Below are 21,223 nucleotides of genomic sequence, written 5' to 3' on the forward strand. Positions count from 1 at the left end.
TCACTGTAAAACTGATGGAAACAATGATTAAGGTCAAATAAATTTTGATGAGGCTTGCAGTAAAATAAGGTAAGGAATGCCAAATAGGCCAAGTTATTCTGTTTTTCGAGTTGTTGACAAAATTGTTAGCTGAATAGCTGGCACAATTTTAGCTGTGATGTGTGAAACTTGTATTTGACTGTTATTAACGTAGGAGAGTTAAACTAAACTATTCAGTCTGGATTGCTTAGCCCATTATTTTTCCTGCAGCCAGATGTAAAATTAACTGCAATTATTTGTAGGCTTTATATACTGCTGTACACATGTCTTAACCTTTTGCCCTCACATGAGACTTTTTTCAACAAGAAGTCATTCACTTCAATTGATTTTTTTTTCTCTCTGGGTGAAAACAAAGAGATAAATGACATTAATCGGTTGAACTAATGAATTGTATTAATTGATTAACCTGAAGTTGAACAACTTTGGAGAAATTTTATACACCATGCATAAAATTCAAATAATTCATAAATATTTTTGCTCTTAAGATTTATCTTTATGGAATGGATACACATTTCAGTGTGCTGGGGTAAGTTTTGCTTGATTAACCCACTGTGCAAATATCTTTGCATAGTTTTAATTAAAAGAACTTAAAACAGAATTCATTCCATGTCTTCCTAACTATCCTTTAGCCTTGTTAAAAAAACACAGCACCTGGAGATTATTACTTCAGATGATGGGCGTGACACATGAATGCACAATTATGGCTGAATTGAGCAATTTTACTAACTGCTTGCGCTTTATGACGTGATTTCATTATTTATGTAAAATTAGATATGTTTAAGCCTGTAATATTTTGGCAAGGCAAAATTAACAGAATAAGATTAATTTTAAGTAGGCAAAGTATATGTTTTATTAAGAACACATGGTAGTGATTGACATAAAAGTATATATGTCCAATGTTAGCCAGAAACATTTTGCAGACATAATTGCTTTAATTCAGCTCTCCAACTTTTTGAAACCTGACGTAACTTATTTAGCTGAATGAGAGGCAGATTGGTGCCTACCAGATGTAAAGGCTGACAGTCTTGCTTCCCTCTTCATTTGAAGTCATGCAGTTCAGATAGACTCAGTCGTGTAAGGAAACCCAGTCAAAAGTGATGAAAACCACAGGTACAAATGGCTGCAGTGTCTTATGTGAATGCATTTACTGCTTTTCATGCAACCTTACAAAAAAAAGGATGGAGTCCTATTCTTCTTGGTGCTGATGTTTTCAATGAAAATACGTTAATTATTTGACACTGGTTTTGCCTTGAAGTTATTTTATACCGCAGGACACAAATGATAGATTGCAGCTGAAAAAAATCATCAGCATACTTGAGGTAGGGCTCACCGGGTCTTTTTTTTAATGTTCTGCGTGAAGTTATCTTGAACTGAAATCTCTGCTCCACCAGGATTAAGGGATTGAAGAGCAAAGATTTGAGATGGTGTAATTTAATACCTACTGATTCTTTAGCACAAAGGCAGAAAAATGTACTTAGTCACTCTGCTATTTTGCTGCTTCAGCTGAGAAATCATTTGTCTTTTGAAAATCTGTACTATTAGAATTGAAAAACATATCACAACATCACAGTATTATTACTGTTCATGTTTTAGTTTGTCAGTGATGCTAAACAAAGAAAATTGAGAATTTAATCTCGAAGCTTCTTTAAAAATATGTAGTTTTCAATAGCAAAGTAAATAAGCTGTAGCCTTAACTGTTTGCATCACTTTTGCCTAAGTTAAATTGTAATATCTTGTAAAAAGTACATGTGGCCTCAATAATTCCATGTCATCATTGGAGAAATTGTATTTTCCATTGTGAATATTGGATGGATCTTTTATTTAGTTGAGATTCTTTATCGGCTGCCTTTCCATTTTATAAAGCTAGTTGGCTTGCTTCATTCCTAACATCATGTATTTGCAGCTATTTGAACTCGTGGTGATCTAGTCAAACTGAATACTTCGTGTAGGTAGTTCAAACTGGGTGAATATTAAAATATTAAAATGGTGTTCCTTTTCTTAAGCAAACTAAAGGTTCAATAAGCATTTTCATTAAGGGCAATTATATGTTTATTGGCAAAGATGTACAGATACATAGATAAAACACAGTTGGCTGGCTGTGATGCCCTTTCTAATGAGTTCATGCTGATAATTTGTATACATTTTGTAATAAATCCTGCTTAAAAGCTTTAGTTGTTGCTTAAAAAAATGAATCAGGAGGATTATATCTGAATAATACCTGGTGAAAGAAAATTGCATCCACTACTTTCTGACCAACATTTACTTTGCAATAATAAAAAAAATTATGTTTTTTTTTTTTTAATTTAACGCTACATCCTGTTGCAGCAAGCAATAGATTAGATCTCAAATGCACACTGTCATCAAAGTAACTAAATGTTTTTCTGAGTGGAGTTATGATGCCACATAATCAATGCTGCCCTTATTTTTGTTGGGCATGGGAACACCCTATTGTCATCTGGAAGTTTTTACGTTACTTTAAAGACAATCAGTGGAATTGCATCATAGTTTTCAAAATCGAGCAAGCAACAAATTGAAATGTGAAATTAGTTATTTCAATTTAATTGTCTTATCACAGTTTCCTATAACTAATGGACAAAGTATAGATTAGAGGTAGGTGGCATATGATGTTTGCCATTAGTTGATTTATGTATTTTGAAAATATATTTCTGCGAGGCTAATGCTTGGTACATAAAAGAGAGCAAATTTATTTTTAGTTTCTTTCATCAAAGTCATGTATCTAATAAGCTATGCCTTGTTTGGTAATAATTACAGACTGAAAATGGTTGCCCAGTCTCTTTCATAATGTATTTCCGCATTCAGTGATATCCCACCACCATTTTCTTTCTGGCTACCCCTTGATGTAAAGTTGCCCTAATATAATTGAAAGCCAAAAAGTAAACCAACATTAAACATACAACATACTTTGGATGATATTTCTGTTCTACACAGTTATATTTGCATTATAGTTAGCGGTAATGACACCACTTACTATTTACTCTTTTTGTAATTCTGTTAAAACCTGATCAGAGACAAATAAACAAAATATCCGTGAAAAAGGATTTAAAATGGTTTTTAATAGTTATGTACAATGCAGCATTGGCAAGTGGAAGTGAACTTTTGAATGCTGAGGCTATTTCGATCTTTAGAAACATACTGTACAAATAAAAAGAAATCTCAATTTCTGCAGCTGGTCAGTTAGGGAACATTCCACTTATATGGTTAGAGTAGACATTCTTCGGATCGTAAGCTTTAAAAAAGTCTGGAAGGCCGCCTAAGGTTGACATTGTCATTTTGTAATGGTAGAATAGTGGGGTTTTTTCAATACGTGGTAATCTAAATGGCTGGAGACTTAGCATTGCATGTCAGATTGCTTTTCTTTCACCTCCGGGACCCGAGTTTGAATGTGACTCAGGAATGCAATGAAAGTCTCCGCTAACTAATGTTATCAAGGCTTCTATGTAAAATCATTTCAGCCATTCTCAATCTAGTTTTAGTGAGAATGTGTGCATAGATGAAATAGCATTCTGGTTCATCAATACCTATTGTAGTATGAACTTCATTCAAAGTGGCACCAATAATAGAGGACATGTATATATAAATGTCTGCAATCTATTTTGTTCACGATTGCAAAACTACAATTAGCCAGTGTCTCATATCAGCTCATACCGTGCCTCTGATGGGGCGAGGCTTATTGATAGAGATAGGAGACTGCTACATTTCCTGGCCTTACCATTCATCTAATTGCAAAATACCAGTGATTGATATGAAAGGAAGAATGTGTGCAGTATAATGAAATCTAATATTCCACTTTATTCAGTCATTTATGCTTTGGAAAGTTCTGGGATGTTTTATCTGAGTGGAATAAAATATTTTACTTGCAATTTCCATGACTGAAGGATAAATGCCAAGAAAAATGATTTTTTTTTTTTTAAAAAAAGGAAAATATGTTATATTGAGTGAAGAGCAGTTAAATGGAAATATTATGTAAAACAACCCTACCATCCACAATAACCACTAATGTGCTTCTGGTGTTTACGTGTGATAATATTTGTCCAATTTTACTTCTTTACATGAAGTTACTCTTCGGCCTTCATTAACAGTGAACCCAAGACAAATTATGTGAATTCAAAGGGAATTCAGTTTGCTGAATTATGTAAGAATAGAACATACACAAAAATAGCATTATTGTAAACATGGTTTGAAATAGTTAAGATCTCAAGCACGTCTCACATTTAAGATAAAAATTGTTCAGTAAATCTTTAAGAAATAAAATTTAAATGCACTGTTATCTTATAAAATAACAAATAAATTAACTAACCGAGATGGAATAGCAAATAAATATTATTTATTTTGCCAGTAATCTTTTTGATAATAACATGCTGCATTTATTGGGAATATGAATTTCTGCTTTGGCTTATCTTAACTGACAGCAAGGGAATTGTGTTTTTTCGACTTGTGCGGTTCCAATTGAAATATCCAAAGCCATTTTTCCAGCCCAAGATTAATTTCTCACCATCACATGCCAGCCAATCTAGTGGACTGACTGAGAAGTAGTTGTGGTGAATGGGCTTGTGTGACAGGCAGCTTGAAACTCAAACATAGGACCTTCTGGCTGAAAGCCAATTCCTCAACTGCTTGAACAACTGGGCAGCCCCAGTAGGGTTCAATCTTTGACAATTTACCCATCACATTGAACTGCCTCAGGCATTGTGCAAAGTTCTGCTGGATTTCAAGAAACTTTAATTATTAGATATTGCAGTAATATGTTAAAGATCTTTCAATGGTTTCTGTTGCGTTAGCTCCATTGGTTAATTAAGACTGTTATGTATACATTAAGATAACAGCATTCCAAACAGGAGTAGTCCATCTGAAAAGGGTAGCCAAAAAAAGATAGGCATTATTACATTGAATATTATTACATTCCTCAAAGAGATTATACTTTGCATATAAATTACAGAGTGGCTTCAAGTGTGCTCAATAATAAAACTTCTCTTTTGAAAAAAAATTGTATCAGGTGACAAAGCCATGATTTGGGTCAATAGCAAAAGTTAAGCACTTTCACGTTCCTTTGATGATGGTAGCCTAAACCCTAACCTTCAAAATATACCTTCCACCTTTTTTAATCTCTGTCACTTATAATCAAACATGAAATATATATATATATTTTAAGTCTTGATCACTAAATGTGGATGTAAGGAATCTAACAGAAAAAAAGACTGACACAGCAGAGGCAGCCAAAGCACCATAATCTAATTAGGAATGTTATCTCAATGTTCAATCAATATCACAATTATAAAAGTGAATTTACGGATCTGCACCAGAAAATACATTTAACATTATCTTTGCATAGTCGTTCATGGCGTAGTTATGTACATTGTCTAAGATGTCAAACACTTCATAAAGTGCAACCTCAAAATGACCACTCCAGGCAATTTACAAAGGAGAATTTCATCTGGATATGTGTCAACGTAAATCAGCAGCTTACAGGCGTAGTTTTTTTTCTATGCATGCCATAACCTTTGCAAGCCCCATTTCTTGCTGGCTGCCATAAATCTACCCTATCATGCTGTCTCGTCACATTCCACCCCAAATCAGAAAAACTCTGGATCTTTAATTCTTCGCTGACTCTGAAACATACATAAAACATGTATATCAGCGCCATTTCATGATTACACTTAATGTAATTATCGAGAGGCATTCAGTACTTCTGCTGTGGAATATACTGTTATTTAGCACATCTACACAATCAGAAGCTGTTTTTAAACATTGTGCTTTCATGTTTGTGTTCCTCCTGTGGCATTTTGTTTTCGACCAATTTATTTAATGCCATTGCTGGTTTGAAAATCTGTTGAATGTCTGTGAATAAATAAGTACCTACCGACAAATGAAACCAATGTTTTGTTGCAACAGTGCAGTATCCTACTTGTAAAGCACCAGATTGTTATTCCTGCCTGCATACAGTTTCATTCCAATTTCTAAATACCCAACATTGCAAGAATACAAACAGTTTGTAATAATTTATGTAATCTTAAATGCATTAATTACATAAATTAAATATATAAATTAATAAATAAATGTTACTCAATTTGCTTTATTGGATAAAAATCTGCAATTATTTGCAGTATGTTCAAATAATTTGAAATCTGGTTGTTAATTCTCCAATTGATGCTTTTAACTTATTACGAGATGTAAACATAAAAAGTCAGTTGCAATTATTGGTAAGAATTTTGTATCCAGAGCTATTTTCTGCATTAAATACACAATAAACTACTTTCAAATGTTCAGATGTCTGGAAGTGTTTGTATATTTTTTAACAAAATAACTCAATTTCACTCTTCCTTGACATCGTACTATCCTTCAAAATAGATGGTTTTAATTCAACGTCGACCAGATATGAAATAGAACCAATTTTCTGGTGTATAAGTGTGACAAAAGGTAAAAGTGGCATAATATTAGCAAATTATTTGCTGCACTCAGATCTGAAAAAAAATCTAAATGAAATGGCAAAGTGCTTTCGAAAGGCTTTTTTCCCCTCAAATTTAAGTAAAGTACTTGATAATGAATGAGCCTTTTATGAGAAGCTGATGTTGTAAGGTTAACATATGATGCAAAATAAGATGTTGCATTGTAAATATTAATATCCTCACATCAGTATAGGCACTTACCGAAACTGTCTTTTTATATTTAAAAATGTTCATCCAAATAAAATCAGGCAAGTTCTAGTTTTTAACAAGTTGCTTTTGCTTTTGACATTAATCATAAACAAATCATGATTGCAAAGGCATAAATTTTTGTTATTACTATATTTTAAAATATGGATACACTGCAACTTATAAAGTTCACAATCTTTACATAGACATCTTGCTGCTCGATCTAATGTAATATATTTAACAAAAAGAAATATGTCTAAATTTAAGTTCATCAGTCACAAAATTATCTTAAAAATGTTATCTAGTACATTTACCTCAAATGCTAAAAAGGCAACATAATCTGGTCTTCTCCCAAGCATGTATTATTTTACATAGGTAGCTACTCTTGAGGATACCACCATAGGATTGATACCGTAAGCAGGACATACTGTAATAGCAACATTGCATTCTATTGAGCTCATTTTAATGGGCATTTAACATAAATCAACATTTTTCAATTTTGGACCTTAGGATTTAACGTAAGCATTACGTTGATTATCTTTCCAAATTAAAGCATCTGTCAAAGTTGTCATTTTGGTTTAAATTGTTTTGTGATATAGTTAGAATTTTGCTGAAGAAAATTGTTTTCAATCAGCAAAGTTTTGAGTGCTTAACAAAAATTTCCATAAATCACAGAGGCATTTTCATTTTGTTTTCATATCAGCACACAGATAAGAAGATGCTGTAAGTGTATGCATAATATGAATGGGCAAGACATTTGTTCTTGATTCAGATTTTTAATAGCTGAATACTCATCTATATTATTTTCTGGAAAGAAAAAAGCTATCATTTTGAAGGTACTGTTTTCATAGAACTCCTGTATAACCTGCTCTAGACATTGTCTTGCATTGCCTCAGGGAACATCTGGTACCTTTGCATTAATTTGGTCCCTGTTTGAACACTAGGCTACATATGCACTTCTCTTTTGTCTATTATCCCAATGCTGTGTTATTCCCAAATATTGACACCGTCCACTTTTATCTGTACTAACTGCTCTGAAACCTTCAAGTCTCATGCTCATCTCTATTTCCTTCTATTGATTACCTTCCTCACAATGTCAGGTAGCCAGACAGCAAAAATGTCCTGAGGAATAGCTTTCAATGACTTCATATGGACAATTTACAGGGAAGTGTTTAAAGAAGATATTAGCCTCAGTACAAATCAGCGAACCTAATTTAGTCAATACTGTTAGATTTCATGTTTGCACATGATCACAAGTTATGCTTTAAAAGTGACAAGCCCCGGTCAGTGCATTAAGGCAGCACAGTATTCAGTTTTGTCGAAGATTACAGTCTTTTTTGCTGAGACAATTAAACATCAGGTGTTATGTTCTTTTTGAATTAATAAATTATCACAACATTCCTCCACCGTGGTTTAATACTGTAACATCTTTTATTTTTATTTTATTTTTCTTTACTTTCACCAGGTTAAATATTAAGAACTATCACAATCATTACAATTTATTATCTGATGTCATGTAAACAGAACAAATAAAATTAGTGAGAAGCACTGAGTAACTTTTTCAATTTGATGAATAGTTATAAAACATAATGAAAGATGAAATTTAATTAAAGCACTATTTTGGTGCTTCATCATAGCAGGGAAGTTAGATTATTTATTGAAAGGAATAATTACGTACAAAAACAAAATAGTCCAGATCCTGGAAAAATACAATAGTGACAGAAAATGATAAAATGTCATCCACCCGAAACATTAACCCCATCTCTCTCCCCAGAAATGCTGCCTGACTTGCTGAGGGACTCCAACATTTTATCTGTTTTATTTTGAATTGCTTGGACAATTTAAGTGCAAGTACTATAAACATTGAAATATTATACACTATTACAATAATCAACAAATATTATCTGCATAAATTGTATGCTTTTAACTAAAATATTATTTTCCTTTATAATCGCCCTAATTTTAATCATCTGTAGGAAAGAACTACAGATGCTGGTTTAAATCGAAGACAGACACAAAATGCTGGAGTAACTCAGCGGGACAGGCAGCATCTCTGGAGAGAAGGAATAAGTGATGTTTCGGGTCGAGACCCTTTTTCAGACTCTGGGGTCTCGACCCGAAACATCACCTATTCCTTCCCTCCAGAGATGCTTCCTATCCTGCTAAGTTACTCCAGCATTTTGTGTCTATCTTCGAAGTTTAATAATGTTTTCAGAGGTATAAAGATTAAATAATTAAACTGTAGCCATTGCGAATAAAGAAGAAATCAGCCACCGTAATGTTGCAAAATGAATATTATCGGGTAGCTTTACCGACTATGTTTCCCTAAATACGATTCAATTGACGATATGTATTTTTTATTATTCATGTAGAGCACTGCTGTTATATTATTTCCCCTCTTGGAAGCGAGAAAGTTATAATTTTTAAATCCACTATTGACAATTTTAAAACAATAACTGACTTATCAGATCACAATCAGTGTTACAAGTATGCCTACAGACAAACCTCAGAGCATTTGAAGAAAATGAACATAACTTTTATCACGATTGAAAGATATAAAATTGTGGCAATTTGAGTTGCTGTTCCAGATAACAAAACAATATCTTCATCGTATAAACTTCCCATACTTTTTTGTTTTGTCATGTATTTTGATGTTTTTGTTATATCTGCCTATATCAATATACTAACCTATACCAGCTATCGCATTCAATGTTGTGATTATTAAAAGCTGAAATGTAGAAGTTAAAAGTAATTTTTTTCATAGTCCCGTGAAAAACATTGTCGACCAGAACTTCAGTGTCGCAAAAGGCTGTGGTGTTAGCTTTAGAGAGTATTTTTCAAAATCTGATTGAAGGTTTATATATTGGTTTGTATGAAAACAAAATGTTGAAGGCTGCAAAGTGGATTGTGATGCCAGTGAAATGGAATATTGCAGTTTTAATAATAAAAACCTCACTTATTATCTTTATATCTGTTGCGCTTAAAATACCTCGCTTTAATAAATTATTTAAGACTTTATGCTCTTATGTTGGACAAGCTTCGAATCATTAATAGAGCTAATAAGCTTTATGAGACTATTATTTTGACAGTTTCAATATTTTTGTTTACTTGAATAAACTAAATGTCATGGGAAATTTAACTAAATGTGCAATCATTCAGTCCTAGCATATTTTCCTATTATTGAATCTGTAAAGTAAAAGCTTAGTGAATGTGCAAGATTCTTTTTTTCAAAACACAACTTATGCATTTTGTATGATCTCTACTTCTTTCTCTTTTTTTCCCCTCTCTCTAAAGATCATTGACGAGGGAGCCAAGATTCCAAACTGCAGGGAGCAGCAAGACGAGTTGAACGATAACTGTCCTGGCCTTCGCTTAGATCTCCCAATTCTTCAGCCAAAGCCAGGAACTCGGAGGTGGATTTTCCAAAGGTTCAGCAGCATTTACTGAGTCCCTCAGAAAACCTGCACCGGGAAGAGCAGAACAAGCATGAAAGCAAACAGAAGGCAGGTGTACTAGAGGAATCTTTAGCATGTTTCAAATGCAGAGTCGTCACGATTGTTTACTCTTCCTGAATAATCCTTAAAGCCATTTTGATGCCCTTGATGCAGTTATATTACTGATGCAGTACTATGAAAGGGAGGCTATCATTTTGAATATTCTGTTTTATTTATTTTTATGTGCTTGTTTTGTCAGATATAATGGCTAAAGGCAATTGGTGCCCTGGAATTTTTTAAGTGCTGTTTATAATAGAACTGCACGAGATTGTATGTTTCGATTGATTTGGGGAAAGTAGCTACCAGAAAATTATGTTCCAATAATTTGTTAGCTAGACTTACTTAGCTTTATTTATACAAAGATCTTCAAATTAACTCCATTTCATTTATTAAAATAATTATCTCTTCAACAAATGCATTACTTAAAAAAAAATTCTGTGGCTTTTGGATTTTCTTTCTGGTCTTTGAAAGTTATATATCATTAGAAAAAAACTTTTCTCTCCATTTAACAATTGTTAAAGAGCATAGACCACTGAAAATTAATAAACCAATCACAGTTTGAATGGTGATCTCGAAATATAATGCTTAAATGTTCATGTTAAAGTTGTTGAAACGGCAATAAAAAAAAAAAAAATCAATTAATATAGCTAGTGAGGAGAGATATTAACATCATGCAAAATATACTTTTGTATATATTTCATGGGTTAAGCAGAAAAAAAGAATTTGAAGGTTATAGAATGCCTTACTTTGGGAAAATTCAGAATATAAATTTGTAGTCTTTATGAAATAAAATAATTAATCCATTGATTTAAAAAGATAAACTGTACCTTACATCCTTAATTTATTATTACAACATGTACTACAAAATTCAAACAACTGCAGATGTTGGAAACCTAAACGAAAATTAGAAATGGCCTGAAAACATATGGATCCGTATGGTGAACAAATCGGATAATGTTTCAGATGCGGACCTTTTGTCAAAACTGGATGGTATTAACGGCATGGTGGCGCTCCAGTAGAGTTGCTGCCAAACAGCGCTTTCAGCGCCAGAGTCCCGGGTTCGATCCCGACTACGGGTGCGTTCTGTACGGCGTTTGTACGCTCTCCCCGTGACCCACGCGGGTTTTCTCCATGATCTTCGGTTTCCTCCCACACTCCAAAGACATACAGGATTATAGGTTAATTGTGGGAAATGGCAGACGTACATGAAATGTGTGGAATAGCCAAGAATGTGGAGGCAGGATTTATAGAAGTGGAAGCAATATACGGCAAAAAGATGGGTGCACCTCCCATGGTCAAAGTGCATTGGAGATTTGTAGAGGTGACTGATTCTATGACTAGCGACTATTGGTTGCACTACCGTCCCTGTTTGTAAAATCTGGATCAACTGAAGTTTACATGAATGCGTGTGTATGCCTACTTGAGTGAGAGTGTGTATGTATGCACTGTGTATGCACACGTGTGCATCAGTCTGGCTATCTATTCAGATAATTTCTCAGAGTAGGAGAAAGAGACCTGGCTTCGATCATGACTATGGATGCTGTCTGGACGGAGTTTGCACATTCTCCCTGTGACTTGCGTGAGTTTTCTCTGGGTACTCCAGTCTCCTCCCACACTCCAAAGACAGGAGAATTAGCTTGGTATAATTGTAAAATTGTCCTTAGTGTGTGCAGGATAGTGTTAGTGTAAGGGGAGCACTGGTCTGCACGGCCTTGATGGGCCGAAGAGCCTGTTTCCACACTGTATCTCTGAATTAAACTATCTCTAAGTTTCACACCAACGACCCCCCCCTCCCCCACTTTGCCCACCGTCCGACTGCTCCCCACCTCTGATCTTTCACTCTCAACAGTCTCTGATCTCCCAAACTTCTGACTAACATTGTTCCCATGATGCTCATATATGAGTTCTCATATCCTCATCATCTGCATCCTCTATCAATTCTTCTGCTGCCTTCCCTCCTGACAGGAAGCCAGTGGGTCCACATTCTCAGGAGCAGGTTACAAAAATATAAATAATGCCCTATCAACCATTTGCAGGAGAACGTTTAAGGCAGCACAGTGGTGCAGCGGTAGAGTCGCTGCCTTACAGCTCCTGTGGCCCGGGTTCAACCTTGACCACAGGTGCTGTCTGTACGGAGTTTGTACCTTCTCCCTGTGACCACATGATTTTCCTCCAGGTGCTCCGGTTTCCTACCGCATTCCAAATATGTGCAAGTTTGCAAGTTAATTGGCTTCTGTAAATTATCGCTAGTGTGTAGGATAGACCTGGTGTACGGGTGATCGCAGGTCGGCGTGAACTCGGTCGGCTGAACGTTCTGTTTCCACGCTGCATCTCAAAAACAAAAGCTAAATGGATAATTCAAAGAGTTCTATTACGAACACTTCTCATACTATTTCATCCCTTGCTATCCCCTCACTGTCCTGAGTAACTAGTGTTGTTAGAATTTCAGGACAGGATGCTGAGCGCAAGCACTGATCTCTCCTTTCCCCGAAAACACTGATAGTGCTTTTCAAAGTGCTTCATTACACTTTATCCCAAAACCCACATTCATCATGTCTACTGCGAAACATAAACCAAAATCAAAAAATTGTAAGGAGAAATTACAAAAAGCTTAGAGTACGTTGTAGCTGTAATTCAATCTTCTGATAATGATGAGGTTCGTAGGATGATCTGATGATATTTTCAAAATCCTGAACTGAATGAAAGGCTTACACCTTACTGTAAGCAATCTATTGTACTACTCAAATCACAAATCTTCCAATAACAGGTTATAACAGATCAGCATGCCATGTAAGAAAGAATGATTGTTTTGAAATAAATATTATTTCTTGGAATCCAGACCTATATCAGCTGTCTCCATTGGACTCAATGCAGCTGTAAACTTCAAATTCTGATCACAGTTGTCCAGTGTGATAATGACCATTCAATAGGATATGAGTTTAGTGGTAAACAAAAATTAGTTATATAACATTTATAGCTTCACAACGAGAACACATAACTGTATCCAAGCACTCTCCAACAAATCACAGTTTTTTTTAATTGTCTTTTCGTAAAAGGTTGTAAACATTCCCATTGTGTTTTTGAAGAAGGAAAGGAGAAATTTCCCTGGCATATTTCATCTGAGAACACTGCTATTACTGTTGGAAGGTAGGAAATGGCACTCTGTTTGCACATAGCAAGCTCCCACATTCAGCGGGGTGACATTGAACAGATATTCCGGCTTTTTATGCCGTATAGTGGATAGTGGTATAAGTATTGATCAGGATACCAGCAAGCACTTGTTTTATCTTCAAAAAATTGGGCTCTGACGTGCACCCCAAGAAGGAGATGAAACAATGGCATCAGTGCAGCAATCCCTTGGTACTGCCCTGAAGCATCTGGCCGCACAATGGCGCAGCTGTAGAGTTGCTGCCTTTCAGGGCCAGAGACCCAGGTTTGATCCTGACCACGGGTGCTGTCTTTACGGAGTTTGTACGTTCCCCCTGTGACCATGTGGGTTTATTCCGGATGCTCCGGTTTCATCACACACTCCAAAGACGTACAGGTTTGTAAGTTAATTGGCCTCTGGATAGTGCTAGTGTGCGGGGTGATACTGGTCAGCACAGACTTGGTGGGCTGAGTGGCCTGTTATCGCTCTGTACCTCTAAAGTCCAAAAGCATCTGAATCAAAAGCAAGAATGCTATCGATTGACCTATGGCTTGCACCACAACTTGGTTCTCATTTTTCTCTAAAGTTTATCTATGAAACCTGACCAAAAAATGTTATCACATACTGTACATGATGTGGCAGGAGATGAAATGACTAAAAAGCTCTTGCACCTGTACTAAACATCGTAAATAAAATGTGGATTGTCATGCATGAAATACACTCACCTGGATCTGCTGGCCACATGTGGGGAAGATAACGCTCATTTTGACATTACTTGAGCACAACTGCACTTGGCATTCAAAGTCTGTGAACGTCAGGGGGCATTCAAACTGTAAAGGATCTTAACTATAGGTGAGAGGCGTGTTCATTTCATTTAAAGGACCTGATCTTATGCGGTCTGAGGTATCCGTCCTCTTCCAGGTTGGCTCCCATGCATATTTTCTTTCTGAGTAATTATTCACATAATCCCTCTCCCCACCCCAACTCGCTGCCAATATCCTCTGATCTCCCCCACACCCATTTCCCCTCCATTCCTTGAGCCACCCTTGGCATTCTGACCAAGCACCTCTATTCATCTCCCTTGCACTATCCTCTGCTAACCCCTACAATCATTTCCCTCCTAACCACTGCCAATCTCTCTCTCTCTCTCTCTCTCTCTCTCTCTCTCTTTCTCGTAAGAAAAAAAACTGCAGATGCTGGTTTAAATCGATAATAGACACTGGGTGATGGGTGGGGAGAGAAATGAAGCAGGTATATCAACACTTTTTTTTTCCGTTTTTGTCTTTTTATTTCTTTACATTTTTCCGATTTATTTTACTTTTCGACTGCACTCATTTGGTAGTTTAGGGGTTCTATTCTTACACATTCACTTTCTCTATCATTCTCTTTCTTTCTTGCTCTTTCTCTCTTTTTCTATTTCATCTTTGCTAAAATTAAAATTGAAGCTGTACAATAAATGTATGATGTTATATGTCACGATTTATACTTTTGTACACTGCTTCTAATAAAAATATATATATTTTTTTTATTTAAAAAAAAATCGATAATAGACACAAAATGCTGGAGTAACTCAGCGGAGCAGGCAGCATCTCTGGAAAGGAATAGGAGATGTTTCGGGCCGAGACCTTTCTTCAATCTGAAGTAAGGACTCAACCCAAAACATCACCCATTCCTCCTCTCCAGAGATGCTGCCTGTCCTACTGCGTTACTCCAGCATTTGGTGTCTCTCTCTCTCTCTCTCTCTCTCTCTCTCTCTCTCTCTCTCTCTCTCTCTCTCTCTCTCTCTCTCTCTCTCTCTCTCTCTCTCTCTCTCTCTCTCTCTCTCCTCTCTCCCTCTCTCTCTCTCTCTCTCTCTCTCTCTCCCTCTCCCTCCCCCTCCCCCTCCCCCCCCCCTCCCCCTCCCCCCCCCCCCCCCCCCCTCCCCCCCCCCCCCCCTCCCCCTCCCCCCCCCCTCCCCCCCCTCCCCCCCCCCCCCCCCCCCCCCCCCTCCCCCCCCCCCCCCCCTCCCCCTCCCCCCCCCCCTCCCCCCCCCCCCCCCCCCCCCCCCTCCCTCTCTCCCACTATTTTCTTTCCCTCTCCGTGGTCTGGCACCAATATTCCTCTCTCTCAATTCTCTTTCCCCACCCTAATCTGCCCCTAATTTCACGTCCTTAATCTCTAATCTCCATCCACAATGGATCTTGGACCTTGCCTGTGGAAGATCATCACTACCTGGGGACTCGCATAATATTTATGCAGGAGGTTTAAACAGCAACCTACATTACAAATTGCTGCCTGACCCGTTGAGTTACTCCTGCACTTTGCGCTCTGTGCAAGATTCCAACATCTGCAATTCCTTGAGTCTACATTAAAGCCTTTAATGTAGTCTAAGTATTATGAGGTGTTATTTTCAAATATCTGTTATTTATTAGACTAATTTTTAACAATAATAGAAGGTTGTGTTCTATATCGCTACATTTAAAAAAATATATATATAAATATATTTTTCTGCTCCTACAATCCCAAGTGATTTCTGATACATTGTCACTTGCTAAAAGCATATCAATGACCTGCAAATTATTTGATAAAGCAAAAGATGCTGTGCCTTTTTTATTTGAAAAAGAGTCACCATCGTTGTTCCTTATCATTAGACTCCGATTATCTCATGGTGAGCTTAGGCTGAATGTTGATTTGAGAATGTAGAGGAGTTTTAAAAGGAGCCGAGGTCTGGTCAGATATATATGGGTTTGCCAACTCGTTTGTTTTAGCTCACAGTTATCATGATTTTGTTTAGTTTATTTAACGACTTCTCTAATTAGGTATCATATAGATTTTAGTTAAAATACACTTTGCTCCATATGTAAGTCAATAATTGGGGTTGCAAAAAACAGACCACTTCTTAATTTGCACTGTTTGTCATTAATGCAGCTGTGTTATTTTTTTGTTTTGTATTTATTGATTTCAGTTGGGGTTTTTGCTGTAGCATTTTTCTTGTGTCAGGGTGTAGAAAGGGTTTCCACTTCACCGTACGCTGAATATGATTTGCAGTGACATAGCCTGAACCTTTAAATGTCTTTATGAAAATCCTCACGGTCATGAATTTGATAAAGGAGGGAACACAAAAGATTCCTTGCAGCAAGCATTGTTTAATATCATATTTTGAAATGACAAATGAAAGGATTACTAAGTAGTGCGGATATAATTTTTTTTTAACCAGGAACTGCTGTGTTATATAGCTGATACACGATAGGCAATGAAGGAGCAGAGAAATATGCGGTGAAGCAAAATGGGGTTTTATAAAGGAAACTATAATCCTTTATCACCTTATTTTAGTTGGTCTTTTGCCATAGGTCATCACTGCTTCCATTTTGATGACACTTTACTTCAGCAATGTGCATTCCAGTGATTGTGGCTTTAATTAAAGTGATAGGTAAACAATGGAAATCAGGGTGTCGAAGAACAGATTCCAAGCACCGTTCCGCCATAAACATGGCAGTCAGCAGAGTGTAATGGAAATGTGTTGAGTGTAGAAAATTGTTGAATGGGCTTGTGAAAGGCTGCAGGCCCAATTATTTTTTAGCATTAACTGAGCTACATCTTCCTATGCTCAGCTGCACTGAGTGACACTATTTGTGATGCCCACTCTGCTGAAACAGAGCAGGTTGCTGTCAGTTTAAAAATGACTATAATAAAAGTGACCATGAAGATGGATCTCGTGATTTTGCGTTTCTAATCAGTCATCTGTGAAGAACACTTTTGCTTTGATTCAGCAGACTGCTGACAGCCATGATTGATAGTACATGAGGGAAAAAAAGGTTATTAACTGTCTTCCTATTAAACTCAATATATTACCCCTCCAGGTGTAGCTCATAGTTCTTAGGGTGCATGTTGGCTCAGGTGAGGTCAGAGAGGAACTCTATAACAAATTGTAGGTTGAGGGTTGGCAGCTTTACTACAGTAGAAGGAAGACATTTCCACATTATTGTGATGCCAGTGTCACTAATATCTGTGTGAAAAAAGCATCTGTTACTGATTGGAAATCTGTCAGTGTGTCAGGCAGAACACAAAAAGTGGACTGAACAATATCCTGAAATGTTTTAACAATGATTACATGCACACTGCTGATTGAACACAAGTACAGATCCACAGGAATACAAAGAAACTTTTAATCACTTAGCTTTATTTTTGGTTAAACCCATCAGCACAATAAGGAATGCGATGACTGGAAGAGAATGGAATATTTTTAATAACAGATTAACGCAGTCAACATCACTGGTGTAGACAAATGCTCATTTTTTAAAAAAAAGCCAGCGGGTTTTTTGTTCTCTGATAAAGTACCTTGAAGGCCAATGCGTTTGCTAATATAGATCTTTTATAGAAAGTGCATATTGTTGTTTAAACAGTTAATTTAATGAAGAGGCGCTTATGTTGAAAAAGAAATGTTGGAGCCAGCCATTTACAGAAAACACTCAGACTGCAGTAGCCAAACCTTGTGGTCCCTTGGCACTATCACCGTTATAAACACAATACAAAGAAATACACAGAGAGAAAGGAAACTGTAATACATTGAATGAAAGAACCTAACGTGATTTCCAGAGTATAATGATAAATCGTGGGCGGGAAAGATTTATTACATTGATTTATCATGCAACAGCTTTCAAAAATTCCAACCATCAGAAGCTTCTGCAACGTGCTTGCAACTGTCCATAGAAGTTGCTTAAGAGAAATGACAGAAAAGAATTAGAAAGATTAGGGAACCTGTGTGTAAAATTCATGATTGAAGCATGACATTGATTCATTGAATGCTTAGACATTTAAGTGTAACATGCAATTGTTCATTCTGTATTGAAGATTGAATTTTCTACTTGTTAACATAATATGGATTTGACAAAGTAAACATGACAGTTATTAGGCTTTGTCACCAAAAAAATAGAGCAAAAAACTAAAACAAGCCTCTGAAGAAGGGTCTCAACCCGCAACATCGCCCATTCCTTCTCTCCAGAGATGCTGCCTCTCCCGCTGAGTTACCCCAGCTTGTTGGTTCTATATCTGCTAAGGTAAGCCTGTTTGGATTTAGGATTTTGGTTTATGAAAATGAAGCATTTTGTATCAGGGTAGTACAGTGCCACTGATAACTTCAAAACTTTCTTGGCACAATTTTCCCTTTAATTTAAATTGGGCAAATTTAACCATAAAATTTAAAGTGATGTACCAGTGATTCCCAAAGCAGTTAATGGTTTTTAGGCCAAGTAATCATCTGTAGTTTTTCCCAATGATATACTTGCATCTACAGGATTAGTTCTTTTTAAAGAGATAGTTAATATGTAGGGAGATTATTTTTGCATACAAAGTTATTTATGGTAAGTTGGTATATTTAGTTAGATAATACTTTATAATAGTTTGGCTTTGGGTGTGGTTTTCTTAGTTGAGTGCCTATCCTGGAGTTATAGCACGCACTTAGTGTTTTAATTGTAACACCAAATCCTTGCACAAGGGTTGCTAACGAGCATCGTAGAATTTAAAAAAAATTAAGATTTCCCATTCATTAATATCTCTCAAGCCATGTAATATTGCAACATTAAATACTCGTTTTATTGTTCATGAATAATTCTACTTAGAAATATGGCTTTTAAAACCAAGGGACAGCACCTCATTTTAAATCAGTCTGAAGAAGGATTTTGGCCCGAAACGTTGCCTATTTCCTTCGCTCCATAGATGCTGCTGCACCCGCTGAGTTTCTCCAGCACTTTTGTCTACCCACGTCATTTTAAAACATCAACTTTCTTTGTCGGCAGTTTAGTGGTTTGAAAGTCTGCTTACATTGCATGCAGCACTTGCACAACAGAGCATTAAGTAAAGCAGGCAAGTGCAGAGAAAGAGAGAGATTTATATTCTTTCAATTTTATATTTAAAAGGAAATGAAATTGCTGTTGCTTCTTGAAAGTGAAAAAATATGCACTTAGGAAGTGACTAGGTACAGTAAACTCCTGAAAACTGGAGGTGCATTGGGACTGTTGAAAAGTGACAAGAAGCAAAGCTGGAAATGATCAAGGTGATGAAAATACTATGTATGTAAAGTAGCTCCATTGCACTTTCACTACACAGAAAGCACTGTCATGGGAAAATATAATTGCCATAAGCAACATTTGTGCTACCTGTTTTGTAGAGCAATCATTGTGCTGTCACCCACTAGATCTAATTAGCCTACCCTATGATTTGGAAGTTTTAGCTGAAGAGGAACAAATGAAATAAAATGCTTTAATTTCTGCTGTGACATTTTTTTCTTTTAATAAATCTTACATTTTTGTGTTCTTTCATTTGCAAGAATTCATGAAAAATCAAAGATAAAATACGCATTATTTGTTGTTTTACCAGGTCTTGCAGTACCATATCTTTAGCTTTATGAAAAAATACTGGAAAGATATAGCTTGATTTTGTTTAGATACTGTTGTTATTATTATTATTATAACTCTAAACTATCATACATTTAGCAGCAAGCATCGGTTTCAAATACAGTAACAAATCACTTTCCAATTGAGCAAATCAGACTAAATTCATTTTGTTTAAAGAGCAAATACCAGTTGGGCAAAGGAGTGGCTAAACTGCATTCCCCATTCATTCCCCATTCCTGATTGAATCAATTGTTATGGGGGAACTGCAGATGTGGTTTAAACCAAAGATAGACACAAAATGCTGGAGTAAAGGGCCTGTCCCACTTTCACAACCTAATTCATGACCTCTGCCGAGTTTGCCCTTGACTCATACTCGCGGCATGGTCGTCACGAGGTCGTAGGAGGTCGTAGGTAGGTTGTGATGCTAGTCGTAGATACTCATGGCATCAAGTAGGTCGGGATGTTTTTCTAGCCTGATGAAAAATGTCCATGAGTAAAAAAGGTCGTGAATTAGGTTGTGAAAGTGGGACAGGCCCTTAACTCAGCGGGTCAGGCAGCGGGGGACCTGGACAGGTTGAGTGAGTGGGCAGATGCGTGCCAGATGCAGTATAATAGCGATAAATGTGAGGTTATCCACTTTGGTGGCTAAAACAAGGGGGCAGATTATTATCTCAATGGGGTTAGGTTAGGTAAGGGGGAGGTACAGCTAGACCTGGGTGTCCTTGTACACCGGTCACTGAAAGTTGGTGTGCAGGTACAGCAGGCAGTGAAGAAAGCTAATGGAACGTTGGCTTTCATAACAAGAGGATTTCAGTATAGGAGTAGAGAGGTTCTTCTGCAGTTGTATAGGGCTCTGGTAAGACCACATCTGGAGTATTGCGTACAGTTTTGGTCTCCTAATTTGAGGAAGGACATCCTTGTGATTGAGGCTGTGCAGCGTAGGTTCACAAGATTGATCCTTGGGATGGCGGGACTGTCATATGAGGAAAGATTGAAAAGACTAGGCTTGTATTCTCTGGAGTTTAGAAAGATGAGGGGGCATCTTATAGAAACATATAAATTTAAAAGGACTGGACAGGCTAGATGCAGGAAAAATGTCCTCAATGTTGGGCGAGTCCAGAACCAGGGGCCACAGTCTTAGAATAAAGGGGAGTCCATTTAAGACCGAGGTGAGAAAATTTTTTTTAACCCAGAGAGTGAAAAATGTGGAATTCCCTGCCACAGAGGGCAGTGGAGGCCAAATCACTGGATGGATTTAAGAGAGAGTTAGATAGAGCTCTGGGGGCTAGTGGAATCAAGGGATATGGGGAGAAGGCAGGCACGGGTTATTGATTGGGGACGATCAGCCATGATCGCAATGAATGGGGGTGCTGGCTCGAAGGGCCGAATGGCATCCTCCTGCACCTATTTTCTATGTTTCTATGTTTCTATCTCTGGAGTCTGAAGAAGGGTCTCGATCCGAAATGTCACCTTTCCTTCTCTCCAGAAATGCTGCCTATCTCGCTCATTTACTCCAGCATT

At 36.8% G+C, this 21,223-nt stretch overlaps 1 protein-coding gene across 1 annotated transcript in view; it reads left to right on the forward strand.

Annotated features, from left to right (window-relative positions):
* The first annotated feature begins 429 nt into the window (after positions 1-429).
* The window catches only part of LOC129696525 (zinc finger homeobox protein 4-like), a 331,645-nt gene continuing 310,851 nt past the window's right edge, over positions 430-21,223 (forward strand). Inside the window, 2 exon segments of the mRNA XM_055634516.1 lie at positions 430-1,149; positions 9,984-10,192. The gene's annotated coding sequence lies outside the window, so the exon portion shown is untranslated.

The sequence above is a fragment of the Leucoraja erinacea genome, chromosome 4, assembly GCF_028641065.1.
Source record: "Leucoraja erinacea ecotype New England chromosome 4, Leri_hhj_1, whole genome shotgun sequence".
Lineage (NCBI taxonomy): Eukaryota > Metazoa > Chordata > Chondrichthyes > Rajiformes > Rajidae > Leucoraja > Leucoraja erinaceus.